A 12,900-nucleotide genomic window follows, 5' to 3' on the forward strand; every position below is an offset into this window, starting at 1 on the left:
CCTGCGTGTTGGCCGGCCGTCTGTCTGTCCGTCCCAGAACCTCCACGCTCGGGGGTACCCCCCGGTCCAGGCCTGGGTTGCCAGCGGAGCTGCGAGCCGGGGGCGGCTCCCTGAGGCCGGCAGCATGGGGAGCCGGGCGGACCTCCGCAGACATGGGGGGCTGCACTACGAGCCCTGGCCCGGGTCGCTCCGGCTCTCACACTCTGTCCCCCCTCTCCCCCTTCCTTATATTTTCTTCCTGAAAGGTAATTTTCTGCGAAAACTGTCACAGCCTTAGGAGGGGTTTATTAGCAAAGAAGGCTCGTTCTGGTCACGTGGGCTGCTGGTTTTCTCTGAGTAGCTGGGATGGAGGGAGCTGGGGAGGGAGAGGCATAGCCTCCTCGCCAGCTGGGAGGGGGCTTGGCGGCGCTGGGGGGTGTGGGGTCCCTTGGGCGGCTCTGAGCAGCCTGGCTCCTGGCCCCTGGCCCTTGGGCCAGCTGCTATCTGTTACACTCCTGTTTTCCCGTGTAATTGCCACATAGCATGGACAGTCTGCTTTCCTGGACCTGGTCTGGCCGGGGGAGGGGATGTGGCAAGGCACACACGTGCACCCCACATGGGGCAGGGCTCCCAGTGGCCCTCGCGGGCGACATGTCTCTGCCTGGTTCACTTTCACCTGGAAATGGAGTGTGGTGGGGGAATGTGCTGTCCCCGTAACCGAGGATCTCGGAGAGGATGGAGGAAGCGAGAAGCAGCTGCTCGCTGGTTCCTGGCATCTTGGCCGTCTGTTTGGGACAGCCCCTCGGCACAGTCTGGTTCAGACAGGACTTTAAGACCGCTGCCCAGTGGGTCGAATCCTATCCTGTCTTCCCCGCTTCCGGCCGGCCGTGGTGCTCTGGATGGCTTTCCTGGTGGGAGCTGCTGAGGTCCCGGGGCATTCTCCAGCTGTGCGCCCTGTTGGGGGTAGGGTGGGGGATGGACAGCTCCCCATCCCTTACCTCCTGCGCAGCAGCAGGGGGCGAGCCTCCGGTGGTCAGCTAGAACCTCTCTTATGTCGATGGAAAGAGAGGTGCAAAGGGGACGGATTTAGCACCCCGTCCTTAGAAGCCCCGGGCTGGGTGGTGTCTAAGAAGCCGTCTGTGATCTTTAAATAGAAAGCCAGCGAGCGCCAAGTGGCCCGTCTGACTCACAGGGAAGCTTCAAAGTTTGGTGCAGGTATGCGGGGAGACAGCTCAAGACTGAAGGGGGCGCCTGAAATGGACACACTGAAATGTGTGTCCTGGAGTCAGGCTCCCGGGCTCTGTGGGGATTATATATTGTTTCAGGGTCTTCTCTGACAGATGCTCTAACAACAAATCAGCCTCGAAGGCGGTCCGAGACAGGGCTCCCCATCTGGTTCTGGGGTCGGGCCTCTCCCAGCTACATTTGCACATCCCCCAAAGCCCTGTTTCTCCCAAGCTGCACTCCACTCTGAGTTCTGGGTGCTTCCCCTTGATAATCAGGCCGGTTCCTGTCGGGCTGGACGGGAAGAATGCTTCTGTGTCTGCAGACGTCTGTGCTGTCCTGCTTTCCCTTCGCTGTGAGCCTGGAGTCTGTCAAGGAGACCCTCCTGGCATCTGGGTGCTGTGCAGGCTTCTTAATGACATTACCCGCGTCTGGACTCTCCTTGGTTTGCTGTAAATTCTGATAAGTTTACGAGTTGAGTGACGGGTGGGGGGGGGGGGCGGTGTGCTGGTTTTCTTCGGTTTGCTTTTGGCTTGCTGGCTCAAGGCGTTATCTGATGTGACCCGAAAGAGGTCTGCCCCATGCGTGGCGGCAGTCCGCTCCCGTGTTTGCTGTCACCCTCCGGGGGAAGCTGGCCCTGCGTGCTGCAGCTGGGGTGACTGCTCCCCCTGCCCGGGGTCTTTCATGTGCATCTGGGGTGGGGGGTTGCTTTGGTGACGATACACATGTGTGTTCAGTCATCCCAACAAGCCCTAAAGTCAGAAGGACGGCAGAGCGGGGCTGGCGTTGGAGGAGGGAAGCTGTGCTCCACCAGCCCGCCTGCTTTCATCCAAAGTGAATCCCAAGCGCTCCGTGCCAGCCTCCCCCGTCGGGGCCCCCAGCACCAGGAGCCAGCCTCCTCCCTTAGTGTAATTTCACGTCGCAGTGACTTACTTGAAAGCTTCTGTAAAGAGCTAGAGAGGGTGTGAGAGCAGGTCGGAGAGGTGGGGGCCCGGGCTGCCGATGGCTCCAGCCGGAGAAAGTGTGGAAAACTCATTCCAGGAAAAGTGGAGTAATCACCCGCTGGCCGGCGTTCAGGCGGTGAGTGACTCTCTCCTCTTTAACTCCACGGGAGCACTGGGGTCCAGGGAAGGGCTCGGTGGGAAGCCCGGTGGTTTAGGCAGCTCTCACGAGGCTGTGGGAGAAAGATCTGTTTTCCTTTTCCCCTGAGCGCTGGTGTCCACCACCCAGGCTGTCCCAGGCGGGACGGCAGTGCTGGCTCTGCGTCCGGGATTCGAGGACTCGGGACCGTGTCCACCCGGGAAGCTGAGCCGATGCCCGGGCCCAGCCTGCAGAAAGTCCGCTGGTGGTGGCTGCCGCTCTTCGTGACACATGTGGCTTTAGAAAGTGAGCAGGTGACAAGAAGCTCACGAGCATTCATAATCCCGACCTGTCTTGTGATGTCCTCACACACGTGTGCACACACCCAGACACGCACGTGTGCGGTCACACGTGTGCTCACACCCTACACTCTCACACACACCCCTACTCTCTGCACACACATGCAGTCCCACATGCACACACACACGCTCCCACACACACATGCACACCTGTACACACACACACATACACACATGCACACTTGTACACACAGATCCGTCGTCCCCTTCTGCCGTCAGGGCTGCACGGACCCCTGGGCATTCTGCTGGTGGCAGCGTGATCTCCCATGCATGGCGCCTGGTGTTGGTAAGGTCGTGTGGCTCCCCTCTCATGCGCGGCTTTCCGGCCTGTGTCTCATGTGTGTGAGACAGACCGTTCCCACCCACTTCTCCCAGCGCCCCCTTCCTCATGCCCCCGGGGCTGTGCTGTCGGATGCAACACAGACAGTGGCATGCTGGTGTGTGCAGGGAAAGCCCCCAGTTGCCGGCTTTGCATCCCGGGCCCCTGAGCATCTCAGGTCAAAAGGAAGGAGGTTGTCAGACTGCCGAGAGGCAGACATGCGCACGCGTGCCCGCGCTCCAGAGTATTCGTAGTTAGGCTTGCTTGGCTTTGCTTCCCGTGTTCTCCCCAGTTCTGGTTCGTTTCTCAGAGCACAGTCTCCGCAGACTCTGCACCCTGCCCCCTTGCCGGCACACATCTCATCCAAGCTAACCGTCTGCAGACGCGTTAGAAGTGCTCAGTGTGGTCCCATTCTACAAAGGAGCACACTGAGTCTCAGAGGGGTTGAGTAACCCACCCGGGGAAGTCAGAGCGTGAACTCAGATCTCAGATTCAAATTCATTCATTCATTGGGCCCTGTGCCACTGGGCTTTGGGAGGAGGAGTCCATCCGTCCCACTTGTCTGAGGAAGAAAAGGGTAAAGAAAAGTGGAGAGCAGGCTCTGAAGGAGGCCACAGCCCAGGGTCTGAATGGAGACCTCCTCACTGCCTGCCTCCCAGCCCCCCCACTCCTGCCTGAAACTTGGGAGCCAACACTGCACCATCAGGAACCTCCATCACCGGGTCTGGATCCGTTCTTTATTCTGCTTTCTTTTAAAAATGTTTCTGGCATCATCCCTTCATGGGGAAGACAGTCTGCAGAGAGGGTTCTGTCTGCTTTATGCTGAGAGCTTGTGTGTGGTGGCTCAATGTAGTAGGAGCGGCACTGCGCATCAGGAGACCGAGCCTCAGTTTCCCCCTCTTTCACATGCCTCAGCACGAAGGAGGGGGCTGCGAGGGTGCCCGGCAGGGTGGGATTGTGATCAGGCCCCCGGACTTCGCAGAAGCATATGCCCGGACAGTTCCAAACAGACTGTAGGCGTGTCGATTGTGTGCAGAGAGACACACAGAGAGAGGGCTCACACGGTAAAGCACTTGGATTAAACAGTTATGCCGGCGGGAAGGTATACGAAAATTCTCACATTGTATTTGCAACTTCTCTGTAAGTTAAAAATTATATGAAGGGAAAAAAGGACTTAGGCAATTTGAGGGCTTTTTCCAAAGATGGACAGAATCAGGACTTAACTGAGGAGGGTTCGTACCTCAGAGACCCCACGAGAAGCCACATGGATAAGCTCGGCGGCCGTGGGGAGAGGTGGCCACTGTGGTGAGATTTTTTAGGCCACGGCAGTCTCTCCAGAGGCAGCAGTCCTGGGTGCAAGGCTTCCGAGGTCACGTTCCTCCCTGGGCTCCCCGACGGGGCACCAGGCTGGGATGCCTTCCCCAGAACCACTGCCTGGTGGCCCGAGTCTTCTTCTGTAGGACACAGCCTGCTGCCTGCTCCTGGCCCAGAGAATATTGTTTGTAATTCTTGATGGTTTCTTGCTGGGGTGCTGGTTTGTCCTGTGGTTGCGAATGCATCCATTATGTCCGCCTTGTGGCCCCTGGCCGCCTGGGCTCCTGGGAGCCCCTCACGGTGAACGGCAGCCCTCCGATCCTCAAGGCAGTTGTGGGGAGGGAGCGCCAGACCTCCAGTCCCGTCCCTATTCCTTGCGACTCCCCTGCCTCCATTACCCCCTGACAAAGCCCAGCTTGGTAGGAGTGAATGAACCAGGCATCTGACATGCTCTGTTCAGTTCAACCGAGCGGCAGCTGCCCAGCGTGTGCCTCAGTTTCCCTACCTTGTTGCCCTAGCTGGAGGCACTCTCCTCCCCAGGTCCCTATCACTTCTCTGCAGGCAGCCCAGAGGGTAGCAGGGAGGACAGGAGGAGACACCCCGGAGGAACGCTGGGGTGTTGGGCCACCTGTCGCCTGTCTCCCACCCTCCGGTGCCCACCCAGCACTAGGGGAGAGCAGAGGGTGGAAGCGGGTCAGAAAACCCTGGAGAATTCCCTTGGCCTCTCTGAGCCTCGGTCTCTTGGTCTGTATAACAGAGTTCATGGCAGGTGCCCACTGGAGATCGGGAAGGACAAGAGGACGGCGTGTAGGGGGGGCACTCTTGTCTGCACCGGTGCCCTCGCTTGGTCTGTCGTTCTGAGCCCTTGTGTAAGCACTTCACGGCTTCCTAGGTGTGGGTACACATTATCGAGGCCTGTGGCTGTGACCGGGCTCCGTCAGGGCTGTGGCAGGCTGCGCAGACAGGGACCCGGGGGACAGGCCACTCTAAGCTGCTCTTACCGCCTGGCTTCCTTTGCCCGCCGGACCCCTGCTCACCTGCTTGGCTGAGGCCTTCCTGAGACTCTGGGCTCCTGGCATGGGCAGACCGGGAGGTAGGGGCAGATGTGGGGTGGCAGGAAGAGCAAGGGTCGTCGGCCACAAGCTAGAGGGTGAGTTCTGGCTCTGTGACCTCCAGAAGCTGCCAATCTCAGGAACCTTAGCTTCCCTCCATGCAGAACAGGGGTGCTGGGTGAGAGTGTGAGACTGCGCTTGCCTACAGGAGTAGGGTGACAGGGTGACCGTTTTATAGGGCTCTCCTCCAGTGCAGGACTTAAAAATGGATTGCTTTCAAACGGCTGCTCCGTATCAAAGCCCATCCTCTTAGGATCAGGGCCAGGCCAACTGCTGTATTTCGTGCTCTCCAATGTTGGGCAGGCCGGGGCTGCTGGCAGCCAGGGGGACCTTCTGTCGGGAGGCGTGGTCACTGAGCTGCCCAGGACCTGGAAGATGAAGCCTGGGCTCTGCCAGCCCCTGAGCACACATGGCACACGGGATTGCTGATGGGGAAACCGAGGCACGGGGGTGTGTCCCAGCCGGAGCTGCTTGTGGCTATAGTGCCCACAAAGCGAGCCAGGGCCAGAACTGATGCTCAGGTCACTGCCTAGCTGTCTGCCTTCCCAGGCAGGAGTTGGCACACTGGGCTTCTGGGTCAGGCAGGGCCGATGGGGAGACCGACAGAGACACAGAGCTTTCCTGAGTGACCCAGGGCCATGCTGGGCTGGGTGGCTCCTGGAGGCAGGACGGAATCAACCCTCCCCCCTCCCCCATTGGCCCGTGCCCCACTGCTCCCCATTTACAGCTGTGGGGGCCCATCCTAGGGACATGGTGATGGCCCTTCTGAGCAGTGCTGGCCTGAATCCTGGCCTTCTCAGGCCCAGCTCTTACTCTACCATCCACCCAGGTCGGGCTGATGCATAAGGGGGTATGTGGGTGCTGGGCCCTTAGGAGGGTCCCCCTCCCACCCCCTGCAACTACCCCAGGCCAGGCGGAAGAACCGGGTGGTCCCTGTGAGGTCATTTAAAAGGCAGGGCTCTGAGTGGCAGCCTTGCCTACAGCTTGAGGAAGAGGCTCTGCCCTGTGCCTTGGAGCAGAACCTTCCATCTGACAGGCAGCCCTACTCTCTGACCGCTTGGAGGTCGTGGGAACCACGAGTGGCAGCCAGCGGGAGGGGCTCCTGTCTCGGCCTGGCAAGTGTTATGTTCATCTGAGCTGCCCTGCCTGGGCGCTCCAGGAACCTGTTTGTGAAGAGAGGGCTCTTGGGGAACACCATCGAGCACCTGCCAGTTGGGGGTGTCCCCCAGGCACAGAGCCGCTGCCACCGTGGAAACGGTCTAGCTCAAGCCTTTCCTGCCCCTGGGAAACAGACCTGCAGAAGCCAGGGTCCTCCCACAGCCCCACAGGGTATGACCAGGGTAGGACTTATGCCCCCAAGAGCAGTGGACTGTGCTGGGGGGCAGGCAGGAGGCTGGCCGAGCCTCTGGGCTCTGCCTGCCTGTCTCAGTGTGGCAGACGGGCCAGCCCCTGGGCCCTGTCTGGCTGTCCTGTCCCCCTGTAGCATCTCCTGGCTGGCCTTGCTGCCCGGGGCTGCCCACTCCTCTCTAGTCAGTGGAAACATGGTGGCCGTGTGACTGCTGGTTTGCGGGGCTCACGCTGGGATGCGGCTTCGCAGTTTCCAAAGCGTGTTGCCTCCAGGTTTATTCTTGAGGCTCACCGTGGCCTTGTGAAATGGTCAAGGCAGGGGACCAGAGTCTTTCCTACGGAGGGACAGAGAGGCGGAGGGAACTACCCAAGGTCAGCCAGCTGCTCTGGGGCAGAATTTGGACTCCATGTCATTTACCTAACAAATATTGGCTGGGTACCTGCCTTGGTTAAGAACTGCTCCGGCCAGGCCCCAGGAAGGCCACTGTGAGTGAGACACGGCCTGAGCTTGAAGGCAGAGCAGGCGGGGACATTGAAATCTCAGAAGGGCCAAGTAGAGAGTCAGTGCCAGGAGGCTGGGCACCCAACGAGCCCTCAGGGATCCCTTACCTGGAAGAAGGGCTCTTTGAGCCTGAATCAGAGGGCTCAGTCATCTGATTGCAGGCCCAGAGGGACACCTGGAACCTAGGCCACGTGTTCTCACCTCCAGTAGGCTTCCTGATATCGCTGGGGTCCTGCTCTTCTCGTCCAGAGGTTCTGATTCTGGGGGCGAGGGCTGGCCGTCTGCGTTTTGAACAAGCTCACTCAGTGTTTCTAAAGCAGCTCATCCCTGTCTGTGATCTGAGAAATGCTGGGCTGGGCTTCTCAGAGCCCCTCGAGCTGGGATGGTCCTAACTTGTCCCTAGGCACAGTAGCAGCCACAGTGCTGCTGGCATGCTGGGGCTTTCCAGATGCTGAATTGTCAGGGAAGCCTTGGCCAGCTTCTTAACTGCAGTGAGAGGTTCCTCCAGGATAGAGGCCGGTAGGAGATGCTGAGCCAAGGTCAGGGTGGGGGATGGGGCACTTCTAGTCAGAGAAACCTCACCTTGGCGGGGGCGGGGGGCGGGGCTTCTGGCTGCTTGCTTAGGGCTGGTGCACCTAGGGGCCAGAAAAGGCTGTCCAGGTGCAGTGTGGGGAAGCAGGGAAAACAGGGAGGCCGGTTGGCTGCATGTCTAGTGGCCGCTTCCCCTGAGTGTCTGTATTGTGGATGCAGAAGGGCTGCTCACTGGCCCTCAAGTACCCTGAGCCGGTTGGCCGCAGGCCTGGTGACAGCACAGTCACAGGCTTACTCCATCCTGCCTGAGCGCTGGTGTGGCCTCCCCACCAGGACAGCATGGGTTCTTCTCCTGCACATGTGCAGAGCAGGGGGAAACTGGCTAACATCTGTGCGGTCGGCTTGGGCAGTGTCCTGCTTCCCAATGCCATAGATCCCGTGTCCCGTCCCCTGGGGCTGCCATCACACCGGACTGCAGGCTGGGCTGAGAGCAACTGAACTTGATCATCTCATACTTCTGGAGGTCAGAAAGCTGAACTCAACGTGTCTGCAGGCCTGTGTGCCCTCCAAAGGCTCTAGGGGTGAATCCTCCCTTCTTCCAGCTTCTGGTGGCTGCAGGTGTCCCTTGCCTTTTGACTGCATCACTCTGATTCTGCCTTGGTGCACCCATGGCCAGCCCCTCTGTCTCTCCTCCTCTTCTCCAGGGACCCCCGTCATGGGATTGGGGGCTCACCTTAAATCCGAGATGATCTCATCTCGAGATCCTTAACTAATCATACCTGCAAAGACCCTGCTTCCTTCTAAGGTCACAGTCTGAGATTCCAGGTGGACAGGAATCTTCACTCAGCAGGCAGACTGCCACCAGGTAAAGGCACATCTGTTGCACTGGCCAGGGGAGCAGCGGGCTGGCAGCTGATCCCATAAACCAGATCTAGGGCTTCTAGCAATCTCTGGCTCTTTTGTCAGCTAGGGCAGCTTTGCCTCTGTTAGGGGACTCAGAGAGCCCAGAGCAGGGGAGGTGGTGGCCAAGGGGTGTGCCATTTGGACACTTATTTTAAGGTGTCCTGGAGAAGAAAAGCAGAATGTGGCCCTGAAGAGCCAACCGGGACCCTAGGTTGAGTCCCCAGGAGGCCAACTGCACAGTATAGGGACTTCCTGGCAGGACCTTGTAGGCAATGAACATCCCTTCCTGGGAGGTGGTCTAGCAGCCCTCCGGGGTGGGCATTGCCAAGAGCAGCCCTATCCCCGAGAGCTCTGAGCTTGTGCTTGTCTCAGGGATGGATGGCCCCATCCAAAAGCTCAGGGACCTCCCCAAGGGCAGCCCAGGTGATGTGGCAGAGCCAGCCCCAGACCCCCAGACCCTCCCTCTTGCTGGCTGGGGGGTTTGCAGGGTGGGGGCAAGGGGTACCCCCCCCCCAGGACCCAGGCCATCAGTCCCCTCCTACTGTCCCCACAGAGCCCTCCACCTCTGCAGCTGGGTCTCCCCTCCCCTTGCAATGTCTTCTGGCTCAGCATCCTGCCGGCCTCCCCCAGGAGCCTCCCCCAGTGTGCCTGTCCGTGGGAGCTACCTGGCTCACACCCAGGGGCTTTAAGGTTTGGTTTGTTTTTTTGTTTTTTGTTTTTTTTTTGAAAGATTTTATTTATTGGACAGAGAGAGGTCACAAGTAGGCAGAGAGGCAGGCAGAGAGAGAGAGGAGGAAGCAGGCTCCCCACCAAGGAAAGAGCCCGATGTGGAGCTCGATCCCAGGAACCCGGGATCATGACCCGAGCCAAAGGCAAAGGCTTTAACCCACTGAGCCACCCAGGCACCCCTAAAGTTTTGTTTTGTTTGTAAGTTTCATATAACATAAAATTAACCCTTTTATTTTTATATATTTTTTAAGATTTTATTTATTTATTGGGCAGAGAGAGAGAGAATATGAGCACGAACGCAAGCAGGGGGAGAGGGTGAGGGAAAGTAGGCTTTCTGCCAAGCAGGGAGCCTGCTGCGGGGATCCATCCCAGGACCCTGAGATCATGTCCTGAGGCAAAGGTAGACACTTAAGGACTAAGCCACCCAGGTGCCCAAAATTAACTCTTAAAGTGAGCAATTCACTAACATTTAGTACATTCACGATGGTGAACAAGTAGCACCTCTGTGTAGTTCCAGAACATTTTTATCGCCCTGAAAGGGGACCCTGTACCCAACTCCAGAGTTCCCCCCCCCAATTGCAGTAAAATACATGTAACAGAGTTTACCACTTTAACTACCTGTAAGTGTCCAGTTAAGTGGCATCAGGCACGTTCCCCTTGGGCAGCCGCCCTCACCATCATCTCTGCTTCTCGTTGCTGTCTCTACACTGACACTCCGTCCCCATGAAACACCGACCCCTCCCTCCCCCAGCCCCTGGCACCCCGGCCCGCTTTCTGTCCCTGTGAACGTGCCTTGTGTAGGTGCATGGGGTCCCGCAGCACCTGTCCCTCCCGACTGGGTACTGTCACTCAGCACAGCGTCTTCACGCTCATCCACAGCGCAGCAGGAAGCAGAGGCTCCTTCCCTGTGCAGGAGGAGTGACATTCCGGCCTGTGGAGGGACCACGTTCGCGTACCGGTTCATTCATCAGTGCACGCTTGGCTAGCTTCCGTCTTCTGGCTATTGTGACTCCAACCTTGGGACTTTTGGAGAGTTGAGCGAGAACAAGTGCGGGGCCAGGGGTCAGACTGGGCTCGTCACATCTCCAGTACACATACCCCTCCCCCTTAACCTGTAATCAGCTCGGGCCCCAGGGGAAGATTCCAGAATGCCCCCCCACACACACACCTGTGTATTCCTCTCCGAGCCACACTGTCTTTGCTGCCCATCAGCTCACATTTTTTTTCCTCCCGAGAGACCGGGTCACAGCATGCTGCAAACCTCAGCCCTCACTGGAGGCTGCTGGCCTCCTGAAATTCTGACTTTCTAGGTGACCTTGGGCATGTCTGTCCTCTGAGCCCTTGTCTCTCATCTGTAGGTGATCTGAGAGAAGGGACTCACATGGTGACTTGGGTCAGCTATTCACGAGGTGCTGGGCTCCTCAGAAATGCTGCCAGATGACTGTTCCCGTCCTTGGTCCTGCTGTCTCTACTGCCAGCCCTGTCCCCTGGTGTATCCCGTCCACAGGTGTTTGCTGAGCACCTGTTTTGGGCAGAACGGGGTTCATAGGGGGGCTGCCCAGCAGAGGTGGCTTTAAGCAGCCCAGAGGGATGACCGGACATGACAGGGAGGAGGACAGGTGTCACCCTTCGTATACACATCCAGGGTCCCGGCGTCGTCTCATTTAATCCCACCTACCCCTGTCACGTGGGCGATCGGGTAAACTGAGGCCTGGAGGGGTTGAACAACTTACTTGAAGACGAAGCTTGAATTGGAACTTAGGTCTGTTTGGTTCCAAAACTAGTCTTTCCCACTGTACCTTGCAGCTTCCAACTACCTTGTTTGTTTCCTGCTGCCTTCCCCCGTCCCCAGGGTGGGAGGTCTGCGCTTGCCCCCGCCGTCCTCCACCTCCCCCGTTCCTGCTGTTCCGCTCAGGGCTGTTCAGCGCCTCCTCACTTCCCACCCTGTTGACACGGGCTGTTGCTGGGTTGGTTTTGTTTTTGACCTAGTCAGCCTGGCAGGGAAGTGGCGGGCTGTGTGCAGAGCTTCCCGAAATAGCCCCAGGCTCCCTGCCAGTGATAGAAGAGCCAGACTGTGTGCGGTCTTGGGCCAGTAGAGGCTGACTCCGTTTCCTACACCCAGCCACCCCCCCTTCTTCTTGCCCTCCCCTTGGGCTCCCCTGCCTCGTGCCTCCCCCAGCCCAGGTCACTGAATGCCACTTACCACACCTGTGCCCCCTTAAGAGGTTTTTGGCCCCAGAGTGCCCGGAGGCTGGGTGTGGTTGGGATAGCCTGGGGCCTGGGATCAGGGACTCTCATTTCCTCCCCGTGACTGACTTGCCTGATGACCAAGTCCCGGGTACTCCCTTGGCTTTAGTCCTCCCTTTGGAGGTGGGGGAAGCACATCTGTACACCCCCCTGGCCTTAACATGGGGGTGAGTGAGAGAGTGGGAGCAGGGCGCCCAAACAGGCAGTGGGAAGGTTCGTAATAACGATCTCAGTGAGTCACTTCTTCTGAGCCCAACTGTTTGGAGCGTGAGGACACAGTTCAAAGGGAAGCGTTCCGTTAGCAGGTGTTTCCAAGACCGTGCTGCGCCACAGCAATCACGGCAGCCGTGACCCTGTCTTGAGTGTTGGGTGCTGGGCATTTTATGTTTCACTGTCCCTTAGTCTGTTCCCCCTCAACTGAGCACACATGGCACCGGACCTGGTTTTATAAGCATGAGAACTAAGGGTCAGAGGGGTGCCTTGGGGACACAGTCGGTTGAGTGTACAACTCATGGTTTCGGCTCAGGTCGTGATCGCAGGGTCGTGAGATCGAGCCCTTCGTCAGGGTCTGAGCTCAGTGGGGAGTCTGCCTGAGGTTCTCTCTCTCCCTCTCTCTCTGCCCCCTCTTCTAAAAATAAATAAATAAGTCTTTAAAATGAAAAAAACAAAACTAAACAAAACTGAGAGACAGAGTAACTTGCTAAGACCACGTAAAAGGGGGAGCTGTGATAGGAGCCCTGTTCTGGCTTCAGAACCCATGTTCCATCCGATGTCATGCCCCCTCTTTCAGGGTAAACTTATCCCTGCTCTAGGCTCTTCTCTCCTGACCCTGAGCCCTGTCCTTTGGGGATCCCCTCGGCAGACAGAGCAACCAGAGGTTCTGTGTATATTCCTATGGAAAACCTGATGCAGGACAGAAATCCACAAGGGACTTACCTCAAAAGAGAGCCCTGGGGACATGGGGGCATCTCTGGGACTGAAAAGCTGCCCAGTTAGAGCAGCTCTTTTTATACTGGACATTGAGGCAACAGAAGAGTCACCAAGCATTTTGCAATTACCATCATGCACCAAGCCCTTGGGGGCACATGCATGTGCCCTCCAAAATCTGGGGAGGCCCCATTACTTAGACTTGGCAGGTGAGGAAATGCAGCTTGGTGAGGAGGTCCGGCCCCCTCTGAGGCCGCTGGCTCCTGCATGGCAGGACCAGGACTAGACCGCAGTCTGTCTGGTGCTCTCGCTGCCCCTGCCGAATCC

General features: G+C 58.1%; 1 protein-coding gene and 1 long non-coding RNA gene across 15 annotated transcripts in view; one reads left to right on the forward strand and one right to left on the reverse strand.

The window, feature by feature from the left end:
• Positions 1-12,900, forward strand: part of PITPNM2 (phosphatidylinositol transfer protein membrane associated 2) — a 133,189-nt gene that overhangs the window by 59,178 nt on the left and 61,111 nt on the right. The window lies entirely within an intron of this gene.
• Positions 9,720-11,384, reverse strand: LOC125082223 (uncharacterized). Of its 2 annotated transcripts, none has more exons than XR_007121919.1 (3): positions 11,133-11,384; positions 10,781-10,921; positions 9,720-10,422 (listed from the first exon to the last, which is right to left on the reverse strand). It is a non-coding gene; the product is annotated as an uncharacterized LOC125082223 (long non-coding RNA). The 2 variants fall into 2 exon arrangements; XR_007121918.1 differs by having other exon boundaries at positions 10,806-10,921; positions 11,133-11,382.

Source organism: Lutra lutra, chromosome 12 (genome assembly GCF_902655055.1).
Source record: "Lutra lutra chromosome 12, mLutLut1.2, whole genome shotgun sequence".
In the NCBI taxonomy this organism is placed as follows: Eukaryota; Metazoa; Chordata; class Mammalia; order Carnivora; family Mustelidae; genus Lutra; species Lutra lutra.